Source organism: Nicotiana tomentosiformis, chromosome 11 (genome assembly GCF_000390325.3).
Source record: "Nicotiana tomentosiformis chromosome 11, ASM39032v3, whole genome shotgun sequence".
Taxonomy (NCBI): Eukaryota; Viridiplantae; Streptophyta; class Magnoliopsida; order Solanales; family Solanaceae; genus Nicotiana; species Nicotiana tomentosiformis.
The window spans coordinates 45,674,188-45,693,453 of record NC_090822.1 but is presented as its reverse complement, the minus strand read 5'-3'; positions in this window follow the sequence as shown (position 1 = coordinate 45,693,453).

Genomic DNA, 19,266 nt, shown 5'->3' with positions numbered 1-19,266 from the left:
AACTTGCTGTTTATTTTGGTGCAGAATCGAACATTTTTTGCACCACATGATGTTGATTATGGCATCACTAGGTTCTTGATATTATCCGACCCTGCTATTCCTGGCCAAATCAAGGAATTACTGTCTGAAAATGGGTTAAAGCTGTTTAAGAAGACATGTTTTGGGCATTTTCCTTCCTTGCCCAAAATATGTATCCAAAATCAGGCAATTCACCTCTCATGAAGTATGAATTAAACGCATATGGTTCCGACTTTTTTACAACAGAGATAAAGGGTGAGAGGCTAAACTTTGGGTTGAGAGAGTTTGCCCTGATCAGTGGCCTTAGATGTTTTACAGAAGTGACAGACTTTGGTTACACAACTAAGTATGACAGTAACATAATGAAGAGCTATTTTCCGAACAAGGAAAAAGTTGAGAAGTCATACTTGAAACAAATTGTAACCAGCCGTAGTTGGGTGAACGATGAAGATGCAGTCAAGCTATGTATTCTCTATCTGATAGAATTCTTCCTCTCTCCTTCAGACAAAGATAATTTCGGTTTGATAGACCATTTTAGGTTCAACTTGGTGGACTCGGGGCAGTATGCGAACTATGCATGGGGTATCGAATCTTATACACAATTGCTTTAGTCCGTTAGGCACAAGATCAACACTTCTGTGCATTTTTATGTCATTCGAGGTTTTGCACTAGTTATGCAAATATGGTTGTATGAGTGTTGCTCTACAATCAACACGGATACAGCTACAAGGGTTGGTAATTCGATCCCACGCATACTTAACTGGACAGCTAGTAAGGACAAGATATGGTTATCTGCATTGGAAGATAGAATGATCAAACCATCGTGGATCAAGGTAAATGGTTTTCACTTCTGGGAAGATAATTTAATACAAATTATCTACACATTTTATACATATTATGACTAGGTCCCTCACATTTTGTTTCACTCAGTTCACCAACATAATTGAAGCACCGGAAGAGCTTTCAAGAATGAATTTGCCAGATAAAGTTGAACACATCCTTGAAGAAGCTGATACAAAGGCCGAGCATCCGACAGATGCTCCATCTCCATCAAGACATAAGCATGCAATGGGAATAGATGACAAGAAAGATATTGTGAAACAAAAAAAAAAATTAAGAAAAGATGTTGATAAGGTAACATCTATACATAATCCTAGATGGTTTCTTTAATTTATGTTATGCAAATTATTTCGTTAACTCTTTCTATTTTAATATATTGGTGGTTCAGACCTTGGAACCTTCAAGAAAGAGGTATACATAATTCGTGATTTTTTAGTCTTCTTTTTATAAATATATATATATTTAAGGCTCTAATTGTAAGATACATTATAACTATTTTTTGCTCTTTAGGTTTTTGAATAACTAGGTAGCATTCGACTGCTACTCAATGATTCCATCAAGTCTGTTTTACAGGCAATAAACAGTCAAAAGGATAACATTGATGCTACGGTTTCATTTGAAATATATTCATTTTGGACAACAATTTTTACCATGTCTAAGTTTCTATTATCATTCATAAAGTATATAGCCTAACAAATTATGCTTGCAGTTTACTGGCAGTTCTACGAAAAATGATGAACATTACAAAGAAAAGAACAATCAAGACATTCCGGGCAGTTAGTGCTAAACCAGTGTTGGCCAGCAACAGTAAAACATGTATCTACATTATATTAACATTATATTTACATATCGCCTAAATTACCAACAAATAATCTATATTATATTTCAAATGGTTTTCTTAGATACAAGACAGATGAATGACATTCAAATTGAGGAGAATGTTCCTGTAGGTATTGACTTATTTTCCCAATTTTAAGGGGTATTGGATGAAGAAAATACAGATATGATTTAGTACATTTTATCATCATATTTCACAATTCATTTTGCATATCAGCTGCAGGACAACATTTCAACAAATTTACTATAATTAAACTACAATTTATCTACAGTGTTGTTAATGTTTACTACAAATTATCTATAATTTTATTAAGTTGTACACATATATTATAACAGAGAAGGAAACTATGCATGTAGACTCTCCAAAACAGGATGCTAAAGTTGGCATTCCGGGAGAGCATTTAAATGAGGAGAAGGAGACAACAAAAATACAATCTCCCATTCAACAAGAAAATGTTATACAACAAGAAGACGATTGCTATGAAGATTTCAGCGGTATTATATGTTACAATATAATTGTAGGAAAAAAAAAACAGGTTTTATATAAGTTTTAATTTTCCAAAAAGAACTGATGCAACAAACAATGTTGTTCTTTTATTTTAAATTTTGAAGGTGAAACAGCCGACTACATTAATGTTGGTGATTTGAACAATGACTTCATGTCACAACCCAAAATCCCACCACAGGAGTCGTGATGGTACCTAGTCTCTAAGACTAGGTAAGCCGATTTCAATTACAATTTTGAAGCCATTTGTTTTTAAACTAACAACGAAAATAATTATAATATACAACCTCCCAAGACTGGTAGTACTGAGTCATGAACTCTAACTGAATACATAGAATGATCACGAGGACCGAATATACAATGTGAGTTCGAGTCACCCCAAGAGCAAGGTGGGGAGTTCATGGAGGGAGGGAGCCGAGGGTCTATCGGAAACAGCCTCTCTACCCTAGGGTAGGGGTAAGGTCTGCGTACACATTACCCTCCCCAGACCCCACTAGTGGGATTATACTGGGTTGTTGTTGTTGTTGTACAAGTTAACAGTACAATGAAATGAAAAGACTCCAAGGGACTGCGACGACCAAGCAACTCTACCTTGAATCCTTACGATCCCTCTTTAACTCTGCTCAAGTCCGTTATCTTCAATACCTGGCTCTGCAAAAAAATGTACAGAAGTGTAGTATGAGTACGCCACGGTCGGTACCCAGTAAGTATCAAGACTAACCTCAATGGAGTAGAGACGAGGTACAGTAAAGACACTTACTAGTCTACTAACTTGTGCAATATAATATACAAAATACTAGGAAACAGATAGCAATAAGGGCAGGATAAAACAACCAGTGGTATGCGCAACAAGACAACAAGAATACCATAAACATCACTCAACAATTAAATATACATGTACGCCCAATTAATTCAAGTTTTTCAAATAAATATCCTTCCCATAAAATTCTTCCAAATAACTCTATTTCAAATGTAGTTTTCTCAAATAATTATTTTTCAAATACAATTCTTTCATATAATTCTTTTTGAATAAAAATCTTTCCAAATAAATATTTTGAATATAATTCTTTCAATTAAAAATTCGCCATGTGACACCTCATTTCATAATCATAAAAAATACGGATTTCAGCCCATTTTTATATTTTTCGTAAATACGAGTCTCAGCCCATTTTTATATTTTTACGGCACCTAGTGCCCATAATTAAAACATATCACAACTGCACGGACAATTCACGTTCCAGTTATCATCATCATTTCATCACAGCACCTCATGCCCACATTTCATATCACAAATGCACGGGCAATTCACATGTCAAATATCCTCATTATTTACTCATGGCCCCTCGTGCCCACATTTCAATTTATAATCCGCCTCGCAATAGCCACAGGCTCTCAATTTCAACATAAATGAGATTGTTATTAATTTACCAACAACAAGACAAATTGCACAAGGTATAAAAGTAAACACAAAAAGATCACAACATCACATGAAAATTATCAACACCACAACCCCACATCATCACATATCGTCCCTGACAATAGCTACCATTATCGCTCCTATTTCCACCCTTATCACTCCTATAGCCACCCTTATCGCTCCGCCCAGACAATATCAATAGCCACCCTTATCGCTCATATTGCCACCCTTATCGCTCCGCCCACACAATATTCCAACAAACACAACAATAGTGAAATGCCACCCTTATACCCACATAATATCAACGGTGAAATATCACCCTTATCTCCCCAAAATAATAACTCACACAACACAATAATTTACACGGGCAGTTAACACGGCAACATAATAAAATCAATTCATATCACAATTTGCCCAATGGCCACAACCAAATTCCAAAGATATAACAAAAATTAATCAATTTCACAACAAATAGCCCAAGGCTCCACACAATGTATATAACACCCAAAAACAATCAATAGAGATAGAAATTACTCAGCATAAAGCAAAACCTTCATTAATGCAAATTTAGATAATTATATTAACACTTATTCTTTAGCTCGCTTAAATTGATTATTTGCATAAGAAAATTCATATTGGAATTAATTTCCAAGAAATTTTAAACCAACAATACTCACGAAATTTCGTAAATATTTCAAGTAACAATCACATCAAATTACCATATAAAAATATATTCAACAATTAGGATTTAGGCATGGCAAACAGATGATTTAATAGTTTTTCACAATTTCCCAATTTACTACACAATAATGCCTAAGACTTTAATTCAATGAATTTTGCACGCATAAGCCCGAGTACGTACTCGTCACCTCGCGTATACGGCTTTTTCACATTTCACAAATGGCACATAAGACTCAATGCCTAAGGGGTAATTCCCCCACTCGAGGTTAAGCAAGACACTTACCTTTTTGAAGTTAGGCTGATATTCCAAAATAGACTTCTTGCTTGAATTGACCTCCGGACAGCTCAAATCTATCCAAATTAATTGTATAACTCCATTAAAATTCGTCAGAAATAATTTCGGATAATAATACGTCGACTTAAAAATTTATTCTAAAAAGTCAACAAAAGTCAACGCGGGACCCCCCCGGAACCCGACATAATTCTCATGAAATCCGAACAATCATTCCGATACGAGTTCAACCATATCAATTTTATTGAATTCCAATAACAACTCCACCTCCAAATCTTAAATTTTTGTTTTTGGAAGATTTTACAAAAATCTTAATTTCTTCCATTAAAATCTGAATTAAATGATGAATATAATAATAGATTCATGAATTATAAAAATTTTAGGATATAGAACACTTACCCCAATCCATATGGTGAAAATCGCCTCAAACATCGCTTCAATCTGATTTCCATAGCTCCAAATATGTTTAAAATGGCTGAAACCTCGAAATATAGCTACTGCCCAGGTAATTACTCTTCGCGATCGCGGAAAATGGTTCGTGATCGATAAGCACAAAAATTTTCAGCCCCAAAATTGCTCTTCGCGATCGCGGAAAACCAATCGCGATCGCGCAGAACAAACTCCCCAACTCTTCCAAACAGCCTCTAGTATAATGGTCATAACTTTTTGAAAGAAAACTTCAAATGCTGAATGGTTTAACTTTATGAAAACTAAATTCCAAGAGCTATAACTTCCATTTGTTGATCATCTCCCAATTCCTTATATATTTCGAGATATAAGCTTCCAAAGTCAGCCCTATGCAACAGAGATTTCCAAACTCTTCCCGAACAACCTGTAGTATATGTACCATAACCATTTGTACACAACTCCAACTAACAAATAGTTTCCCTTTCTGAAAAATAGACACAAAGGGCTACAACTTTGATTTTTGGATTATCTCCAAATTTCTTATAGATTGCGAGATATGAGCTTCCAAAGTCGGGTCAGTGCGGTAGAAGTTTCCTCTACACGATCGCGAAAAGGCTTCCGCGATCGCGATTGACAGTCTCCAAACAGCAAAATTACTCTTCGCGATCGCAACCGTTTGTCCGCGATCGCGATGCATACCTCTGTGGCCAAAAATCAGCAACTAAAAATGGCCTAGAAATAGTCCGAAACAACCCCGAAACTCACCCGAGCCACTCGTTACCCCGTCTGAGCATACCAACCAGTTCCAATACATAATATGAACCTGCTCGAGGCCTCAAATCACATCAAACAATACTAAAACCACGAATCATACCCCAATTCAAGCTTAATGAAACTAAAAAATTTCAACTTCTACATTCAACGCCGAAACCTATCAAATCAAGTCTGATTGACCTCAAATTTTGCACACAAGTCATAAATGACATAACAAACGTCTGAAAATTTTCAAAACTGGATTCCGACCCCGATATCAAAAAGTCAACTCCCCGGTCAAACTTCCAACTTAAACTTTTTATTTTCACCATTTCAAGCCTAATTCCACTACGGACTTCCAAATAATTTTTCGGACACACTCCTAAGTCCAAAATCGCCATACGGAGCTATTGAAATCATTAGAATTTGAATCCGAGGTCGTTTGCACATAAGTCAAATCTTCGGTCAACTTTTGTTTTCATTTAAGCTTCAAAAATGAGAATTGTTCTTTTAATTAAATTTTGAATCTTTCGAAAATAAAATTCGACCACACTCGCGGGTCATAATACATATTACAAATCTGCTCGAGACCTTAAGTCACTAAACAGGGTGTTAATTCTTAAAACGATAAGTCGGGTCGTTACATTCTCCCCCTCTTAAACATATGTTCGTCCTCGAACGTGCCAAGAATCGTTTTAAGGACTTAATTTACTGAATGTATTTACTGCACACATACTCGCGGATAATTCTATGTCACCATAAATTTAACAGGGGTCCGACAATACCATCTCAGTTGAGATTACTTCTTTGATCCACATTTATAAAGTTTGAAACCAATTTCTTACACTCCAAACATTTCCAAAATGCCTGATTTTCACATCAACACACGATATTAGTCTCAACTGGATATAGCAACTCGTGCCTACGCACATCAACTTTCTTGATAGTGTTGAAGTACTTCAAAATTTTTACGGGGTGTTACATTCTTCCCCGCTTAGGATCATTTTCCCTCAAACACATAACATAATTTTGTCTCTTATTTGCACATCTCGATCTCCCAAATTTTTGTCTAACTCCCAAAAAAAAAAATTCAGAAATTTCGGCAAAGTCTCCCCTGTAATTGGGCCTAACCACCTGCCAGAGTAACACCAAAATAACTCCTAACAACACATCCACAATGTATATATCAATAACACAATCTCAACGTTACAAATACTGCATTATCACAATGATATCAGGACATGAAGCACATCATATGTATGCTCATCACCACATCTCTAGTCTTAAAAGCCGTTCATAATTAATTCCAGCATCATCAATTAATCTCATATTAACCACCACCTCATTTCTAATTTTCACAACACTGACAACGGAATGTGAGGCATGAAGACCTCATGATTACTTACTCGGATTAATGAGTCACATTTAACGCCACCTGGGCACTAACCTCATAGGCTAAAACTCAATGTTTACAGCACGAAAATGGTTGAATATGAATAGAAAAATATACAAAAATTATCGAATAAGCCTAACATGCATGACTCCCTATTAATATTATTGTACAAATTAATTTCACAAAGGGATAATTTTAAACTCATAAATATTTCACCACAAGGACCTCGTCCTTATATAACTTCCACCGCAATTTGTAACCCGGTTTAAATATATCACATCATATATAAAATGCGAGGATCTCATCCTCAACTCCGAATCACAAGTATTTTGCACATTGTGCCAACTGAAATTTTAATTTTTCCTTTCTTTCTTCTTTTCAATATATTTCATAAACAGTTTTCACAACACATAATGAACCCTCATACCGCTAGGGCGTATCATTCATAAAAATTGGAATCAATTATTCCGAAACACATTAAACCCACTGTAATGAATAATAAAAATTACTTTTGGACTTATAGCCCTCAATGGTGTACAAAAATAAATGACAGACACGGACTCACACCTTCAAATCTCCCAACAGGGATAAACATATAAGTGAGTCACAAATTTACGAAGCTCACCCATAAGTGGAGCATAATAGGAGGACTCACCTCAATATTCAAAATCGAATCAAATTAAGGAAAATATCCTTTTATAATAAAAATCAGGATCATACCAGTAACGACATCATCTGGTGTATTGACCTCAGCCAAATCATAGTGATTAAATCAACGGGTCAGGCCTCCACCTCTTAGGCGCCCACTACCCGCTTGTCCTCCACCTCTAGCTGAATGTGCACGTGGAGTATCAACTGGAATAATGCTTGTAGCTGGAGTGTTCTATTGAAATCTACCCCTCCTAAGTCTGGGACAATTTCTCTTGATATGTCTAGTATCACCACTCTCATAACAACCCCTCTGCGGGCACGACTGCTCAAACTTAATCTCTGACGAATAACTGGAATAACCACTGTAAGAACCACGTGCTGGTGGTGCATTAAAAGAACTTATTATAGCACCCCGAATATTCTGAAATTATTTTTGTGACCCTGATGGTACTAAAATGTAGAATTATTAAGGATGCGGAAATACCGCAAGCCCCAGCATCATCCCATACAAATCTCACCTCTTAATCATATACAAGTTTCGGAGAACCTTTCAATACCACATAAATACATCTCAGGCCCAAACTGAAATAGCACATGACCCCGCAATCTGATCGTTGATAGTGGACTCCCCTCACTTGGCACGACGCCATAGGAAACATACTGATGATCCACAATACTAACCTTATCGCTCGTAGGACACCGGTCATAAGATACCTCAAGTAATTTATTTGGCGCATGTCATCCTCGTGACAGTTAAACTGGCTTTCTCCAGTGCCTTGGCTGCTAGTATGTACCCTTCGCTAAATAGAAATCCCATACGAACTACATAGTCTCTAACACCACCAACTATCTTCATATCTACATCCACCTCGTGACCCTACCACGATTGTGACGATTAGGCAATTAATCAAACCTTCTTAAGATCATACTTATTAACCAGATGTCAGAACCTACTGCACCCCCATGTGCACAATTGAATGATCTCTAAATACTTCCGCATCCTCGATCTTGATGACACGTTGTAACAATGGTTGAACAACCCTGGCACCCTTATAACCCCTATGTAGTATCACAAACCGTTGGCGTATAATTGATACCGAGTGCGCAATTTCATACACGAGTGGATTCAAAAGAACATAAGATATATGCTTCAAGCTAAATAAATGCCACACGATAAGGAATGAAAGAAGTGAATTTTTCCTACTAGCTCTGTAGCCTCTCGAAGATAAGTACAGACGTCTCTATACCGATCCACAAGACTCTACTAAACTCGTTCGTGACTCGTAGAACCTATGAACCTAGAGCTCTGATACCAACTTGTCACGACCCAAAATCCCACCACAAGAGTCGTGATGGCACCTAGTCTCTAAGACTAGGTAAGCCGATTTCCATTATATTTTTGAAGCCATATTTTTTTGAAACTAACAACGGAAATAATTATAATGTACAACCTCCCAAGACTGGTAGTACTGAGTCACGAACTCTAACTGAATACATAGAATGATCATGAGGACCGAATATATAATACTGTTTGATTACAAGTTAATAGTACAATGAAATAAAAATACTCCAAGGGACTGCGACGACCAAGCAGCTCTACCTTGAATCCTTACGATCCCGCTTTAACTCTGCTCATGTCTGTTATCTTCAATACCTGGCTCTGCACAAAAATGTGCAGAAGTGTAGTATGAGTACGCCATGGTCGGTACCCAGTAAGTATCAAGACTAACCTCAATGGAGTAGAGACGAGGTACAGTCAAGACACTCACTAGTGTAATAACCTGTGCAATATAATATACAAAATACTAGGAAACAGATAGCAATAAGAGCAGGATAAAACAACCAATGTTATGCGCAGCAAGACAACAAGAATACCATAAACATCACCCAATAATTAATAATACATGTACGCACAATTAAATTTAAGTTTTTCAAATAAATATCCTTCCCATAAAATTCTTCCAAATAACTCTCTTTCAAATGTAGTTTTCTCAAATAATTATTTTTCAAATACAATTCTTTCATATAATTCTTTTTGAATAAAAACCCTTCGAAATAAATATTTGGAATATAATTCTTTCAATTAAAAAGTCATCATGTGACACCTCATTTCATAATCATAAAAAATACGGGTCTTAGCCCATTTTTATATTTTTCGTAAACACGGGTCTCAGCCCATTTTCATATTTTCACGGCACCTCATGCCCATAATTAAATCAAATCACAACTGCACGGACAATTCACGTGCCAATTATCATCATCATTTCATCACAGCACCTCATGCCCACATTTTATATCACAAATGCACGGGCAATTCACATGCCAAATATCCTCATTATTTACTCACGGCACCTCGTGCCCACATTTCAATTTATAATCCGCCTCGCAATAGCCACAGGCTCTCAATTTCAACATAAAATAGATTGTTATTAATTTACCAACAATAAGACAAATTGCACAAGGTATACAAGTAAACACAAAAAGATCACAACATCACATGAAAATTATCAACACCACAACCCCACATCATCACATATCATCCCTGACAATAGCCACCCTTATCGCTCCTATTTCCACCCTTATCACTCCTATAGCCACCCTTATCGCTCCGCCCAGACAATATCAATAGCCACCCTTATCGCTCCTATTGCCACCCTTATCGCTCCGCCCAGACAATATTCCAACAAACACAACAACAATGAAATGCCACCCTTATACCCCCATAATATCAATGGTGAAATGCCACCCTTATCTCCCCAAAATAATAACTCACACAACATAACAGTTTACACGGGCAGTTAACACGGCAACATAATAAAATCAATTCATATCACAATTTACCCAATGGCTACAACCAAATTCCAAAGTTATAACAAAAATTAATTAATTTCACAACAAATAGCCCAAGGCTCCACACAATGTATATAACACCCAAAAACAATCAATAGAGATAAAAATTACTCAGCATAAAGCAAAACCTTCATTAATGCAAATTTAGATAATTATATTAACACTTATTCTTAAGCTCGCTAAAATTAATTATTTGCATAAGAAAATTCATATTGGAATTAATTTTCAAGAACTTTTAAACCAACAATACTCACGAAATTTCATAAATATTTCAAGTAACAATCACATCAAATTATCATATGAAAACAAATTCAACAATAAGGATTTAGGCATGGCAAACAGATGATTTAATAGTTTTCCAGAATTTCCCAATTTACTACACAATAATTCCTAAAACTTTAATTCAATGAATTTTGCACGTATAAGCCCCAGTACGTACTCGTCACCTCGCGTACACGGCTTTTTCACATTTCACAAATGGCACATAAGACTCAATGCCTAAGGGGTAATTCCCCCACTCGAGGTTAAGCAAGACACTTACCTTTTTGAAGTTAGGCCGATATTCCAAAATAGCCTTCTTGCTTGAATTGACCTCCGGACAGCTCAAATCTATCCAAATTAATTGTATAACTCCATTAAAATTCGTCAGAAATAATTCCGGATAATAATACGTCGACTTAAAAAGTTATTCCAAAAAGTCAACAAAAGTCAACGTGGGACCCGCCCCTCAGAACCTGACATAATTCTCATGAAATCCAAACACCCATTCTGATACGAGTTCAACCATACCAATTTTATTGAATTCCAATAACAACTCGACCTCCAAATCTTAAATTTGTATTTTTGGAAGATCTTACAAAAATCTCTATTTCTTCCATTAAAATCTGAATTAAACGATGAATATAATCATAGATTCATGAAATATAAATACTTTAGGATATAGAACACTTACCCCCAATCCATATGGTGAAAATTGCCTCAAAAATAACTTAAATCCGAGCTCCATAGCTCCAAATATGTTAAAAATGGATGAAACCTCGAAATATAGCTACTACCCAAGTATTTACTCTTCTCGATCGCGAAGCACAAAAATTTTCAGCCCCTAAATTGCTCTTCGCGATCGCGGAAAACCAATCGCGATCGCGAAGAACAAACTCCCCAACTCTTCCGGACAGCCTCTAGTATAATGGTCATAACGTTTTGTACAAAACTCCAAATGCTGAATGGTTTAACTTTATGAAAACTAGATTCCAAGGGCTATAATTTTCATTTGTTTATCATCTCAATTCCTTATATATTTTGAGATATAAGCTTTCAAAGTCAGCCCTATGCAATAGAGATTTTCAAACTCTTGTCGGACAGCCTGTACTATATCTACTATAACCTTTTGTACACAACCCAAAATAACAAATGATTTATCTTTCTGAAAACTAGACACAAAGGGCTACAACTTTTATTTTTGGATCATCTCACAAATTCCTTATAGATTGCGAGATATGAGCTTCGAAAATTGGGTCAGTGCGGCAGGAGTTTCCTCTACGCGATTGCGAAAAGGCTTCCGCGATCGCGATTGACGGTCTCCAAACAACAAAATTACTCTTCGCAATCGCAACCGTTTGTCCGCGATCGCGATGCATACCTCTGTGGCAAAAAACGAGCAACTAAAAATGATCTGAAACCACCCCGAAACTCACCCGAGCCACTCGGTACCCCGTCTGAGCATACCAACCAGTCCCAATATATAACACGAACCTGCTCGAGGCCTCAAATCACATCAAACAATGTTAAAACTACGAATCATATCCCAATTCAAGCTTAATGAAACTAAGAAATTTTAACTTCTACATTCGACGCCGAAACCTATCAAATCAAGTTCGATTGACCTCAAATTTTGCACACAAGTCATAAATAACATAACGAACGTCTGAAAATTTTCAGAATTGAATTCTGACCCCGATAGCAAAAAGTCAACTCCCCGGTCAAACTTCCAACTTAAACTTTCTATTTTTGCCATTTCAAGCCTAATTCCACTACGGACTTCCAAATAATTTTTCGGACACGCTCCTAAGTCCAAAATTACCATACAGAGCTATTGAAATCATCAGACTTCGAATCCTAGGTTGTTTACACATAAATCAAAGCTCCGGTCAATTTGTGTTTTCATTTAAGCTTCAAAAATGAGAATTGTTCTTTTAATTAAATTCTGAATCTTCCGAAAATCAAACTCGACCACACTCGCGGGTCATAATACATATTACAAATCTTCTCGAGACCTTAAGTCACTGAACATGGCATTAATTCTTAAAATAACAAGTCGGGTTGTTACACTCCAGGTCTGAAAAAAAGGAAGTAACACTTGATGATTTTGAGCTGTCAGAGAACTTCTCCCAGATTGTTATGTTCGGCAAGCTTAATGAAGATGAAACAACCCCTGTGCATTAAGGAAGAACAATGCATCCTAGAAAGCATGTCAGATCCCCCTTTCTCCCCTTTTTACAGTTCTGGGGAAGCACTTCTGTTGGACCTCCAATTTTCCTCATCAAGCATCCATTTACTGGGGTTATTGGCGATGATATTAATTCTGACTTGTTGGAAGAATTCATTAAGTGGTTATAATTTGGCACCGATACGGTTTCAAAAAGGTTAGATCATACAATTTTTTTATATTTTCGAGTGCATTCAATTTTTGGATTTCCAGTTGATTAATTGTAATTGCTATGTGTTTAAATAGGAGGAAGGCGCCTTATTCTTTAAAAGATAACCAGCTCAAGCCGTGGTATGATCTTGGAGTGGAGAAAGTTGATAAAAAGGAGAGGTTTTATACTTCTGCACATCCCGGGCGATACGTCCCATGTGTTAGATTTCAGTTCTGTCCAGTTGGACAAGGATTTGACTTACGAGGAGGAGCCGGTGGCAATTCTAGCCCGGCAAGTTCGCCAGTTGAGATCAAAGAGTTACCCTTCAATTCGAGTGCAGTGGAGAGGTCAACCTATTGAGGCAGCTACTTGGGAGTCCGAGTCCGATATGCGGAGTAGATGTCCCCACCTTTTCACCAGCCCAAGTACTTTTCTATGTCCGTTCGAGGACGAACGGTTGTTTTAGAGGTGGAGAATGTGATGACCCAAAAGATCATCTTATGTTTTAGAACTCGAATCTGTGTTCTTAAGCCGTATAAATCTCATTTTTACCCTCCTTGATTTGCGTGCACAGTCCGGACTGGTTTCTGGAAAACTTTTATGTTAAAAACTAATGAAAATAAGAATTTTTGCTTTAAAAGTTAATTTTAGTTGACTTCGATCAACATTTTTGGTAAACGGGCCCTGATCCGTGCTTTGACGGTCTCGGTAGGTCCGTATTGAATTATTGGGCCTGGGCGTATGCCCAGAATTGAATTCGGAGGTCCCTAGCTTGAGTTATGAATTTTTGATGAAAATTAAAATTCTAGAAATTAATTATTTTTAAGAATTGATTGATATTTGGAATTGTTAGTATCGGGTCCGTATTTTGGTTCCGGAGCCCGGTACAGGTTCATCATGATATTTAAGACTTGTCTGTGAAATTTGGTGAGAAACGGAGTTGATTTGACGTGATTCGGACATCCAGTTGAGAAAAATAGAAATTTTAAAGTGTTCTTGAGAATTTCATTTGATTTGGTACTAAATTCGTAGTTCTAGATGTTATTTTGGTGATTTGATCGTGCGAGCAAGTTCGTATGATATTTTTAGACTTGCGTGCATGTTTGGTTTGGAGCCTCGAGGGCTCGGGTGAGTTTTGGATAGGCTACAGAGTGATTTGGACTTAGAAAAATAGCTGGTGTGCTTCAGCTGTGTTGCAGGCCTCAGACCTCGAAAATGCAAGGTCAGGGTTGGCATTTGCGATCACTGTTGAGGTCACATTTGCGAACGTCTCATCACAAATGTGAAGAGAAGCTGGGCCAGCTTATGTTCGCAATTGCGAACATTTATTCGCTTTTGCGAAGGGAGTCTGGGAGGGGTATAGATCGCAAATGCGATCTTTTGTCCGCATTTGCGAGGTCAGTGATCGCAATTGCGACACTTTACTCGCATTTGCGAAGGGAAGCAAGATTGTGAAGGCTTCACAATTGCGATAGCCCCTTCGCAATTGTGAGCTTCGTATTTGCGAAGCTCATGTCACAAATGCGACATCTGCAACTGTACAAAATGACTTTTGGACGGGAATTTTTATTCATTTCCCAAATTTTCAAGAACTAAAGCACAAGAGGCGATTTTTCAAAGACCATCTCTTCCCCAATTCATAGGTAAGTGATTCTAAACTAGTTTCTTTCAATCTTTCACTACATTTTACATGATTTCAACCTAAAATCTAAGGTTTTCATGGTAGAATTAGGGGTTTTGGGTAGAAACTAGGGATTTAGACCTCAATTTGAGGTCGGATTCAAAAACCAATTATATATTCGGGCTCGGGGGTGAATGGGTAAATGGATTTTGGTCCGAACCTCGGGTTTTGACCAAGCGGGCCCGGGGTCGGTTTTTGACTTTTGTTGGGAAAACTTAGGAAAATTGTAATTATGCATTAAAGTTGATTCCTTTAGCTATAATTGATGATATTAAACTGATTATGATTAGATACGAGTGGGTTGGAGTTGAATTCTAAAGGGAAAGCGATACTTGAGCAGTAAGTGGCTTGCGAAATTGAGGTAAGTGTTGTGTCTAACTTTGGCTTGAGGGAATAGGTATTGTGTGAGTATTTGCTACGTGTTTGTTGTTGAATACGATGTATAGTTGAGGTGACGAGCATCTATACATTGTGGTCAAGTAATAGCATGCGAATGAAATTCCATTTCTTGCAAATTATTAGTCTTAAATCTAGTTATCCATGCTTATTGTTGTTGTTGAAATGTTAGGAGACTTGTATCCGGTTCCACCAGGGTCGATAAAAATTATGAATATTGATTCGAGGTCGAGATGTTAAATTGTGAAAGTAATCATTGATGAAATATTGATTTCTTGTGAAACTTTTCTCTATCCGTTGTTATTGATTCTGTGAATTGTGAGGAAGAGTGTAAAGCACGAAGGGTGATGCCGTGCATAATTTTATTTATATTGTGAGGAAGAGTGTAAAGGACGAAGTGTGATGTCGTGCATAATTTATTTATATTGTGAGGAAGAATGTAAAAGCACAAAGGGTGATGCCGTGCAGTCTTATTTGTTATTTGATGAGGTTGAGAGTAAAAGCACGAAGGGTGATACCGTGCAGTTTTCCTTTGCTGTTTTAATTGCTTGATTCGTTTAAGGATTTTCTGTTTAATTCTTTCTTTTTATTATTCTCACTCTTTATGTTGTATTCCCCCACTGTATGTTCCCTTCCCATTATTTTTGCGTTATTGCTTTATTTACTGTTGTTGCCACTAGCATGATTATACTGTTTAGGTTATATGTGGGTGTCTTGTCCTAGCCTCGTCACTACTTCGCTGAGGTTAGGCTCGATACTTACCAGTACATGGGGTCGGTTGTACTGATGCTGCACTCTGCACTTTCTGTGTAGATTTTTATACCGGCTCAGGTTGATCGAGATTTGCTACTGGTCCGCTATCCGGAGACTCAAAGTAGATCTGTCGACTCACAGACCTTGAAGTCCCCGTCTATCTTTTATGTCCTACTGTTTTCTTTCATTCAGACAGTTGTATTTCTTTCAGACTATTACTTGTCGTGAATTCTAGAATGCTCGTGAATGGTGACTCCAGATCCGGGTGGTAGTAGTTAATACAGTTTTAAGATATTCCGCACTTATTACATTTCATCTTAGTTAATTATTTTAATTACTGAATGGAAATAAGGAATTGGTTAATGATTCTCTAACGTTGGCTTGCCTAGCAAGTGAAATGTTAGGCGCTATCACGGTCCCGTCGGTGGGTAATTTCGGGTAGTGACAGGTCCTCAAAACAAAAGGCGGTTTACAACCACTGACTGTATGTTCAAGACTAGAATTGAACAAATTTATCAGAGGTACATTAATGCTCCTGCCGATAAGAAGCTTGCTGTTGTCAAACCCCAGGACGTCGTATCAGAATACATATTGGGGTACAGGTTACTTGCAAATGTTGCATGGGATAAAGTTGATTTTGTGATTATGCCCATAAATATTATGAAGAAATTTCATTGGTTGTTGGTTGTTGGTTGTGTTTGACATTACCGATAGGGTTCTATATGTTTATGATTCTATGGTCTCTTCACGAAATCATAACCTTGTTGAATATATTGTCAACAAGTTTGTTGTTACGACCCCCCTCTACTTGTCATGCACCGGCTTCTATGGAAAGCATCCAGACATCAACTACAAGAACACAAAGGCATACATTGAAAAGATGTTACTGACCCTCTTGACATTCAATGGTTGGTCGGTGAGATACCCCAACAAAAAGAAGGATCACTGTATGAAAATATTGCTTTTTCCTTCTATATATTTAACAGATTTTATTTTACAATGAATGCTAAATCTTTCCCCTAATTATTTTTTGCAGTGATTGTGGTGTATACGTGGCTACATTTGCAGAATATGTCATCATTGGAGAGCTAGCGATTTCAAAGGAAGACATTTCTGATATTGATCAATACCATAGACGCTATGGGGCACTACTTTGAGATTATGTTGGAAAAAGCAAGAGCTTGGTGCAATTAGTGAAAGTGAGGTGACTAGCATATTAGCAAGAATAAAAGGTGCACCAGCTATGAACGAGAAAACACAAGTCCGGAAAAAGAAGTATTAGTTGCCTTTTTTGTAGAAAAGTTGTAGTTAAATTGTTTAGTTGTAGCTGGTTTGTAGTAAAGTTGTAGACAAATTGTTAACTAAGAACAAGTCAGCTGCAATTTATTTGTAGCAGATTTGTGCTACAATTATTTTATTTTTTATTTTTTTATTTTGTCTAGAATTCTACTACTTAGAATAGAAAATATCTGTAATTTTTTTTTGGTTGAAAGAATTAGTACTTGATCTCGATATTGTTAGCATATAATGAATTGTAGTTAAATTGTTTAGTTGTAGCTGGTTTGTAATAAAGTTGTAGACAAATTGTTAACTAAGAACAAGTCAGCTGCAATTTATTTGTAGCGGATTTATGATACAACTGTTTTACCTTTTATTTTGTTATTTTGTCCAGCATTCTACTACTTAAAATAGAAAATATCTGTTGTTTGTTTTTTGTTGAAAGTTGTTAGTACTTGATCTCGATATTGTTAGCATATAATTTCTTTACAGTTTAACTACAATTATGTCTACAACTAATATAAAAAAATAATTAATCCATTCAATTTTAAGCAGTGTTGTTAGGAAAGGCTGAAATAAATAAACTCAGTAATTGAATAAAACAACTTCAAACCAATTGTATTAAGAGTTGAAAACATTTCATTATACGAGACAGTCTTTATTCAAATTAACAACACAATTACACATCAACTATAATTCTCCAGAACAGAACAAATACAACTTCGTATCTTAAACTACATATTATCTTCAACAGTACACAGGAAAAACAAATCTTGTGACTGTATTAATTTTTATTTCCTTTTGGGAGTATTCTTACAAGATCTTTTGTTATGTTCTTCTAGTCCGCAGTTGCCACATGAAACCTTGTACTTATTTGCATTTTCTTTATCATATGATTTATATTTTTGTTTTTGAGGTCTCCCTGGCTGTCTTTTCCCAGTAGGTAGCATTACAACTTCTTCAGCTATATGTTGTGGCACATTCCAGAGAATAGAACTTGATTATGCTGCGTGTAGACAATAAATTGCGTCGAGAAAATAAATCAAGACCGAACAAATACTGCAATAATCGTAGTATTTTATTTCAAATATTTAAGTGTTACAATCTCTATGGTTCCTCTGATTCTACTTTTCCAATATAAATTCAAGGGCCTTTGAGCTTGATCTTGATTTGTTCTTCGTTCTTGAGTTTGAACTTGATTTGTTCTTCGTTCTTGATCTTGAACTTGATTGCTTGAACTTGGACTTGATTGCTTGAAGCTTGAAACTTGTGGAGGAATTTGCAGCGTTTGATCCAGCTCTTTTTTGCTTCTTGTTATAACTTTTGGTGTCTTTTCTGAGTTATGAAGACTCTTATTTATAGTTGTGGAAGGGAAGAGTTATGATAAGAACAAACTCTTTTCGACCAATCAAATTGAAGTGTGACAAGGCCGCATTTGATTGGCCAGAATATGTCACTTGCACACGTGGCATGATTTCAATGGCCTTCTAATATGACTTGGCATGCCTTGTCATTTTGACACGTGGCATGATCCTATTGGTTCTTCTGTTTGACTTGACGTGCCACGTCATTTCACGTGTGGCACCAAACTGGGCATGTAGGAAGATAATATCTTAGGCCTAATAAAATAGGCTCATTATTTTTGTAGCCCAATTAAGTGGGTTAGCCCAACGGATCCGAACTTCATTATTTAATCCATATATATTGGACTAATATATTTAATCTAATTATATTGGCCCATAATATTTATTTGGACTAATATATTTAAAATAGTCTAAATTATTTTATTGAATTTAAATTCAATAAATTTTGCATGCCTACACTGCAATGATAATCAGAGAAAATCAGCGTAATAGCAGGATTCTACAAATACATTG